Consider the following 9725-nt stretch of genomic DNA (forward strand, 5'->3'; position numbering starts at 1 on the left):
TCAAGCAACCCAGACACTTGTCAAATATTTATCTTAATTCACTGTGAATTATATACTCAAAATTAAACATAGCCATGTTTATGGGTACTTCTTAGATATGTAGTCCACAAGTTTAAACACGTATTAACACAAATAAAAAAAAAAACAATGACTGAAGGCAAATAAGAGAAACAAAATGAAAAAACGTTGTGGGAGAAGGTTGAATAAGATATATCTTAAATATTGAAGTTGAAATTGCTGTAAAGGGCATTTGCATTTTAAATACTTTTAATTTTTGAAAATAAGTTTAATTTATAATTAGAGCAGCATTGGATTGTCTCCATGTTGAAAAGTAGACAAATTTAGGCTCAATATATAATATCAAGTGTGAATATTTTATTGCCTAAGATTTTGATTAGTTCTGACATTGTTATCAAACATGGTCTAAATATGTTTGATTTTGTGCACATGTTATATTTCCAAATTATAATTTAAAATAAGAGAGAAAAAAAAGACTACTGAATGAATCATATACTTAATTAATAAAGCACATTTGAAAATACCCATATGGCAAATTATGTGTATTTTATATAAAACCTTCAAGTAATTAAGTATATTTGCAACATTTATGTTTTGAAAATTAAAATTTGATTCCATTTCTATCAAGCATACAACTCATGGTATAGGCTGTTAATCCATGTAATATGATGAAAGATATAATATTTTTCTATCTCTCTTCTCTCCTACTTTGTCTAGGCTGCAACTCAGAATCTGCATGAAAAATTATGTTTTCATATTAGAGAGATCTCAAATCCCCTATATCATAATAGTTATTGTTAATACTATGTGAGTCTAAATATTTTAACCCTGCTATAGTTAAGATTTTTCATAATTTGAAAATTTGGCCTACAAATATACACACAGAGAAAAATATTGAATGAAAATTATATAGAAGCTGAGAATCTGGAAATGTCAGAGCATCTGGAAGTTGAATCAATATTTCAGTTGTACCAGTCTAATCAAAAGGATTAGGGCAGGAACCTCAGCTTGCCAGGAGGGCCTCCTCAGTAGGTGTTCCTCTCAGTAGGAGTCTTGCAGCAGTTCTTGTAAACCTATACAGCTCTGGTGAGCTCTCTTCCACCCAGGTAACAGCTGAGGTGGAAAGGAGATAAAATACAGAATCTACAGGTGTGGAAACTACCCTTGATTAAAAGCCTCACATTCCACAGGAGCCATAATCTTTTGTACCAACTCCGTAGAAAGACCTTTCATGGACTGTACAAGGTACATGCCCAATTATGAGTCTCTACACTCAGAGGAACCTCACAGTAGGGCTTCCTATCAAGTATTGTCCCTTGGTTTAAGTCAGCCTTCAATTAAGCAGTCGTTTTACTGTAAGCAGTGTTGCTTAGTAACTTAGTTGACAAATAGCGTCCTTCCCCGTTTCTAGGGAAACAAAGCTAGGAAATTTAACTGAAAATAAAATTCTCATGCAGAAGAGGAACAATTTTGTTAACTCTCTGCCAACACCATTAAAATGTAGATACAAAAGCCTTGCTGACGCTCTTAATTGTTTAGCTCTTTCTGTGCATCAAGATAATAAATTGGAAAGTCATTAGCAAATACAGAGTAACCATTGGCCGAGGCCTATGTAACAAACATTTATATAGGGTTTCTTCTTAAAATTAAGCAGTAGGTGTGGTCCACCCTAATTCTATGTTGACATAAGACATTATGTGGTCAATTAACTATGTATTTTGTCACACTGGATTCATACACATTACACTGTAGCCCTAAAAATCCCTATCAACAAGAGTTGTTTTCATTGACATGAAAACCAAAGAAAGAAAATTTGAAGATGAAAAGTATGCTCAATGTGGAGCATCTCCTTAAAATTCAAATAAAGATTGGAAACAGAATAGAAGCAGCAACAAGAAACCACACACAAAAACATCGAGGAAGATCTCAAACTACTGATGCCAGGCAGCTATTGTGAGAATTATGAAAATGAGGAAGGTTCTAAAGCACCAGCAGTCACTTGGAGAAGTACTGACCCAGCTGTCCTCAAGATTCAAGCCTCAGGTCCCAGTAATTAAGACATGCATTGACATTCTGATTGAGAAAGAATATTTGGAGTGAGTGGATGGTGAAAAGGACAACTACAGTTACTTGGCTTAACCCTCCTAGAAGGGTCTGACCACGGGCACAGCCCCTCGTCCCATGGGAAGGATGGAGAGGAGTCGGCAGCGGCTGCGCCACCAGTAATTTTTTTTTTTTTTTGGTTTTGAAACTTTAATGAGAAAAAATATATAATACCGAGCTCAAGAACACTGTGTGTTTGGTGTGTCACTGGCCCAAGGGTTGGGGATACACAGGATAGAAGTAGCAAACAGGATATACGTAAACAAAGATACACACGCTCGCAATGAAAAACCGGGGCTGGACACGCTTTTAAGTCTCAGTTTCCTCATCACTCAGCAGCATGTTGGGGATCCCACAGCTGATGGGGAACAGATGTCCTGACTCTGGGCACTGCAGGGTGCCCTCCAGGACATTCACCTCCAGCCTTTGTGCACCTCGACCAGATGCAAGGTGTTGGCAGCCTCCAGAAGCTCCGCCCACTCCACTTTGGGTACCGTAGGAGCCACGAAGTCGGGGTTGAACTCCACAGGGTTGATGCGGACCCCGGTGGCCTGGAGGCACAGGGGGAAGCCACGGGGCCCCACCCCCGCACATGCGAGCTCAGCAGGCATTTATTAGTGACCTTAGGGAGAGCTACTTCAGTGGTAAGTGGAATGAGATTGCAGTGGGTTGAGATGTGAATGGGAACTGAGGTAGTGAACATTATGACAACAGGTATGTGAAGGTGATACGCAATAAAGCATAGTAAGCTTAAATTCAGTATTTTATAAGGGATGAAATCTGAGTCTTAAAAAATTGATGGAAAGAATATCAGTTAAAACTGTTCAAAATAAAGATTAACTGTTAAGAATGGGGTAAATCATACTTTAAAAATTTGCAGATTATTACAAATCCCTAATTCGAAAATTAATATGGGGTATTGTATATAGGGGTCGAGCAAAGAGTGTAGATTTGATAGAAAGTGAATGCTTTGTGGATAGTTTTTAGTTTAACTAAATTTTAATAGGCATTGTTTAGTGTTAGAATTCTAATTACATACAATTTCTAACTACATACATACATTAAAAATTTATTTACCATTTAACTCATAAAAGCCTCTGGGAAATGAATTTTATATTTGGTTCTTAGCAATATAAAAATGCTACAGATTATACACATTTGAATTTCTCAAGAAGTATGCAAGTAAGTATGAAAAGATATATACAGTAAAAGAATGGCAAAACCATTAAATTTTGAATACATATGCAAATATTCTTTAATGAAAAAAATAATGGTTTATGTATTTTGGTTTTTTATCTAGGTAAAGCTTTTGAAATTAATTTTAAGTATATTCACCTTGGCTATAAATAATCACCCAACTTTGAATTTTTTTTTTATATATAAGATATAGGCATTGTTTAGTGTTAGAATTCTAATTACATACATATTTCTCAAGTCATTGAGGAAAATCTAGTTTTAAAAAATTAATATTTAAGCCACTGAATATTTTATAAAATGATAAAATCAATAGTAGGGTAGGTTGTGTATGCATGGGGACAGGGGTTTATGAGAACTCTGAGCTTTATGTTCAATTATGCTGTGAACCTCAAACTGCTCTAAAACAACAAAATTTATTAATTAAAAAATCAATAGAAGATGGTAATGTCAGTGTGCTCTCATTGTCAGTGTAAAATGGAAATACTGTTAAAGGAAATACTTATAAAGCTAAGTTGAATAATTTTCCATGTTAGAAATACTACTGAGTATCATGTAAACCAATATTTAAGAAGAAAAAATTTAGATAAATATCACAATGTATAAAATTTTAAAAACTAATTCACATGTATTGTTAAGAATACTTCTATGTTTCTATGCATATCATATGTTCAGTATTTAATTTTATTATTCAAATTTCACACAAAAATTAATTTTAAACACATCAAGGGTACATTAAGAAACACATTAAAGCAGATTATATACATGCAACTCTTTCTGTTGACTTATGAAGTCTTTGCACAAAAGCCATTATTTTAAAATTACTCTGTATGACTTTGAAGAGCTCAAACACTTAGCCTAATATAGAAAATTAAACCACTGATAATGAAGAAACACAGTAAAGATCAGCTTAAGTAACACCTCAACTTGGAAGTCTAGTCTGAATTCTCCAGGCAAGCTTAAATATATTCCTATTAATTCTTTTTGTTTGTCCCTATAGATCCTTCCCTTAATATTTCTGTTAGAGAATTTTCAAAATATTAATATTTTGAAAGAATGAATGTAAGACTGAGGACAACAAATCTGATTCGAAAATGTTTTTTGTTGCTGTTTTTTTTTGTTTGTTTGTTTGTTTGTTTTTGTGGTACGCGGGCCTCTCACTGTTGTGGCCTCTCCCATTGCGGAGCACAGGCTCCGGACGCACAGGCTCAGCGGCCATGGCTGACGGGCCCAGACGCTCTGCGGCATGTGGGATCTTCTCGGACCGGGGCACGAACCCGTGTCCCCTGAATCGGCAGGCGGACTCTCAACCACTGCGCCACCAAGGAAGCCCCAGAATTCCTCTTTTTTACATACTTTATACCATGTTTTCATTTTTCAGATTTGCTTCCAATGTTTACAGGCTCTGTTTTATTAAATATTCTTTATTTTACTCGTCTTTCTCAGTTGTATTTCATATCTACAAGAAAAATATAATAGGATGGCTTTCATCCTCAATAATCACTTTTATTTGAACTAACTCAATTCATATAGTAGATGAGATACTGGTGTCTTTCTGAAGGAGGAACATTTTGTAAAAATTACATTTTGTTACAACAAGATATAATATCTTTCATGACAATCTTCCTATATCCCCTATATTCACCTTATTTCAGGTGACACCTCATTGCATTATACGTGGGTTGATAGATCTTTAAATGTGCTTATTTTTCAAATATTTATATTCTTTTGATAGGAAAACATTCTTCAAACATATAATTCATGTTATAAAATCGAAACAATTACCTTGGCCAACTTTGGTTTAAGAACAAAAGAGCAGGAATAGAATGAAAGTTTCTATGAATTTATTTTAGGTTTATTAGGAATAGTATTAGGAAAAAAAAAATTGGCCCACTGTCTAAAGGATGGAAAAATAATTGCTGTGATTTACTTCTAAATGATTAAATGTTATGCTCCATATATTAGTTGTATCATTAGGCTGGTTTCTGCTTCAGAATTCATAGTATTTTGAACAGAAATGATTAAAGAGGTTATTAGTAAATCTACAAAGAACAGGGCACACTGTGTTTAAACATTACCCTATCATCTGGGCTACAAATGTTCAGAATCATTATGCTTCCACAATAGCAATTTACTGTAACACTGAAGAGTAAGTAATCAATATAGGAAGGTAGGGCTTGTTACAGTTACGGAAAAAGAGTACAGCCTCTTCTGTTCCAACCTTTGCAAAATCAGTAAGCAGTCCTATTTGTAAGGCAGCCTGTTAGTCTCATTCTCGATGTCAGTGAAAGGTATGAGCTACAATTATCAAGCTAAAAACTGTTCCAGTGTTCACCTCACTGTTTGCAAAACGTGATTTGATTTGTAACTCAATGAGAAATAAATTTAAGATGCATCACTCTAAAAGAAACATCACTTGAAATCCTGATTGTAAATATTAAAATGCTGAACATGTGTAGGTGCTTAAACTAATGCTGGAAGTATTAAAACAAGAAATAAATCATCAAGCCTAAAATATATATTATCTAATGAAAAATATTCTAGTTTACTCTTTGCCATATCTTCCAATCAATAGAGTTGGTTTTCAGTTTGGAAACTTTCAACTGGATAGTTATATCACTTACACTGGTAAATACCACTGTGTGGCATGATAAATAATGGGTCTAAAAGTCACTGCCATAAAGCATAGAATGCATGATTTTTATTTGAAAGGGTCTTGGAGATAATCAAAAACATATCTTCGTGGTACAGATGGAAAATCTAAGGCCCTGAAAACCTAGGTAGTAGGGGCAAGTTTCATATTAAGTTTCTATGTCTGGACTGCAGGCTGAATCTCTTGACTTCCTGTGCTTTCCCAATATTCTCAGGTTTTGTGGTGATGCCTCTCAAATTTTATTGCCATCATTGAAGCTGTAGTTGTACTGGGTATGGCTTATTCAAGCACCATTTGTACATAGAAACATTGTTTTATCAGCTGGAATTATACCATGGGAAGTTCTGGTAACTGCAGAGGCTCTAAATTTTATACATGGTCTAAATACAGCCGAGAAGGTATGGCTTGGTAGAGACAAGACTGTACATGAGGGTGATTATGTTGAACTCTCTGCCCACAATACCAAAACTCCAGTGTCCATTACTATACCTATCATTATAGTGAATTTATCCTCTCTTGAGCCCTATTATTGCAAATAAATGTAGCTACCCTACTGTAGAATAGAAAATGGATGTTTCTAACGGGTGAAACATTTTCTACTCTCTTGTAAATCTTTCTTCTGCTTCTACAAGTCTATCATAAAAGCCTTATCAGATAAACGTCCTACAGCAGGATCTCCCCAACATAAGCACAATCTGTGATTAGGAGAATTTGGGAGGAACGTTCTTATGCATGCTGAATGAGCAGGGGAGACCCTACTCAAGGAAACTGAGAGATGACCAAAAGCCTTGAGTGAGGAAAGTGTAAATTGTGAAAACAGGAGAATTAGACTTAAGGATTGTTGTTCCTTGAGTTCATATTTTTCAAAAACCAAACTTTTAGTACCACAGCCAATTGGGTAATTGGTGGTAGTGAGTGTTAAATAGGAAAAAATTGAGTGACAGTCTGATCTGTTTTTGCTTGTAGAGTAAGTTTTAAAAAGTGTTTTGGAAGTAAAATGGAGGGTGAACAGCAAACCAAATGATCCATGATAGTTAAGCTTATTTTCTGAAAATGAAATTTGAGCTTCAATGTGTTCATTTCAATTAAGTGTTAAGTACTAATTAATTTGTAATGATTCTTACAGAACAGTTTTGTCTTCAACTGAATGTAAATTTGACTGATGAAGTTCATTGATTATATGTGTAAAACTACACAATATTTCCCATATAGGTGTTAATGTAATCAGTGTTAATTAATAATTACCAAAGTTGAAAGGTTTCTTCACAAATTCCATTAAGCCTCTACTGTTAATGATTTTCTTTGCAGAGAAAATCAAATGTCTGTTTCCTAGTACATTTCTATTTATAACAATATTTTTAATTGACATTTTCTGAATTAATAAGGTCACATATTTTATAACAGATGGGATTTTCTAAGATACTTATCATGAATCCATTGATACTTAAAGCACTACAACTAGACTTGTAGATTTATGTAAATAAGCACAATTCTGGCATTTTAATGCCTTCTGCTAAGCAAAAGAATACAGATCAATGTAAAAGTGTTAATTGTCATTTCTCAAATTCACATTACTTTGTTTAATATTAATGGTTCATATATTTCCTAATGGTAATCATTTAAGTGACTGAATATATACTATTATGAAAAAGAAATAAAGCATGACAGAAAGAATATGAATCATAATTACTCATGGTTTTCAAAATATCATATAGGAAGCTAAAGGAATACTGATCATAAGTTTGAACTCCATTTTAATTTCTGCAGGTAGGAGAAAGATCCAGTGGATTCAGTTCATTTTTTCTCTTATTAGATCCGTATTACTACTATTGCCATTATTCATCAGGAACAGCATACCTTTTTATTACCTAAATGTATTTTGTTAGTTATAATCACCTACTTGTATTACTCATATAAGATTTAATTTTTATATGAAATAATGCTAAATATGTTTTATATCAAGCTTATTCATCTGAGTTTTCATTATTTACATATATAAATATTGAGTATGAATGAATTTAAATATACATTTAGATTTTACTTATTAGTAAAATCTTACTAATTTACTTACTAGTTTACTTATATTTCTTAAATGGAATGCATTTTGAAGGTAATCCAGATGTAATCACTAAGTTATTTAGTTTACTTATGTAATAAAGTAGATAACATGTAATTGAAGAAGACTGGCCTTAGCACAGAATGCTTTGCAACCTTGGATGGTCACAAGTTTACTGAACCTCCATTTCCAGATCTACATAATGGGGAAGGGCGGACTCCATAATCTGTAGAAGCCCTTAGAGTTTTCACACTCTCAACAATTTGATTTCTATGAATACCAGCCTTCTGATTCTTTTTTCATTATCAAAGTAGAAGAAATTTAAGTGTATAGCTTGATGAATACTGAAAAACATGAAATCTTATCAATATATACTCATTTGAAAAAAAATAGTACCAATGATATACCATACCAAATGCTTTCCTATTTCTGGTGAAAACACCTTAGGTTCTTTTTTTTTCTTTTAAATTTCTGTCTAGCAATTTGCTCTTCTTTTTATAAACAAATCTTTTGTTCTACATATGGTCTTTGAATGTAAGTGTTTTAATAAAACCACTGACTATGACATGTTATACCTAATTATTGTAGTTTCTACAGCAATATTAAGCCTTATCCCTCCCTTATTCTCTCTCTACCTTTATATTGAGACCTCCAGTCATTTCATTCTGTAGTCCAAGCAGACCTCATTTTATTGTGCTTCACTTTATTGTGCTTTGCAGTTATTGTGGTTTTTGCAAATTGAAAGTTTGTGGCAACCCATTCTTGAGCAAGTTTGTTGGCACCATTTTCTAACAGCATTATTTGTAATTAATGTATGTACATTGACTTTTAGACATAATGTTACTGCACACTTAAGTTATTTTTACACTATAATGAAGTCTTTTAAGTACACTAGGAAATGAAAAAAATTCGTGTGACTTGCTTTATTTAAATATTCATAATATTTCCTCATTAACTTCCCTAATATTACTCAAAGATCCAGACTGTTGCTTGAACTAGTCTCCCACAATTCTGAATTTGTTTTTTCTTAATTTTTCCTGCCTACAGATTGCCGATCTTTGATCAACAAACCACCTGCATAAACATCTTTTTCCTCTGTCATTGAATACTGCTTAAGAAAAATATAATACCTTATTTATTGTTACTTAAATCAGTGGTTTTCCTTAGCAGGAACATCTATACTTTAGTCAACAAATTTTTGTTGTTGTTGTTTTGTTTTTTGTTTTAGTGGTTCTTCATCATTATATTTCTCTTATCTCTCACACTCGAACTTCTCATGTACAGATGACTCTGCTATATCATATAAAATGGTAGTGAGACAATGTCTCTTAATTGCCTACCTCACCACCAATTTGATACTATTGGGAAAAGAGCATGATTGCAAAATTAATCATATTTTATGAGGTGTGCATTCTTGTGAGAATATACATACTTTAAAAACTCACTATACAAATAAACATATATTTGATAGGCGCTGTGAAGGAAAATTCAAAGTGTGATAATACTACGTAAATGATGCTCTATGAGAGTCAGTAAAGGAAAGCCTTTTTGCCCATGTGACTTCTGAGCAAAAACCCACAATAGAGTAAGAGTGGTAGACAACTGACAGCTGAGGAGAGGAGACTCTCAAAAAACTGATGTGGCAAAGGAAGAGGTCCTGAGATGGGCAAAGTAGTTTCTTAGCTCTTCTGAGTGATGTTC

At 33.5% G+C, this 9725-nt stretch overlaps 1 pseudogene; it reads right to left on the reverse strand.

Moving 5' to 3' along the window:
• Positions 1–2430: 2430 nt before the first annotated feature.
• On the reverse strand, positions 2431–2824 carry LOC132424350 (multifunctional methyltransferase subunit TRM112-like protein pseudogene; annotated as a pseudogene).
• Positions 2825–9725: the final 6901 nt, after the last annotated feature.

Source organism: Delphinus delphis, chromosome 4, assembly GCF_949987515.2.
Source record: "Delphinus delphis chromosome 4, mDelDel1.2, whole genome shotgun sequence".
Taxonomy (NCBI): domain Eukaryota; kingdom Metazoa; phylum Chordata; class Mammalia; order Artiodactyla; family Delphinidae; genus Delphinus; species Delphinus delphis.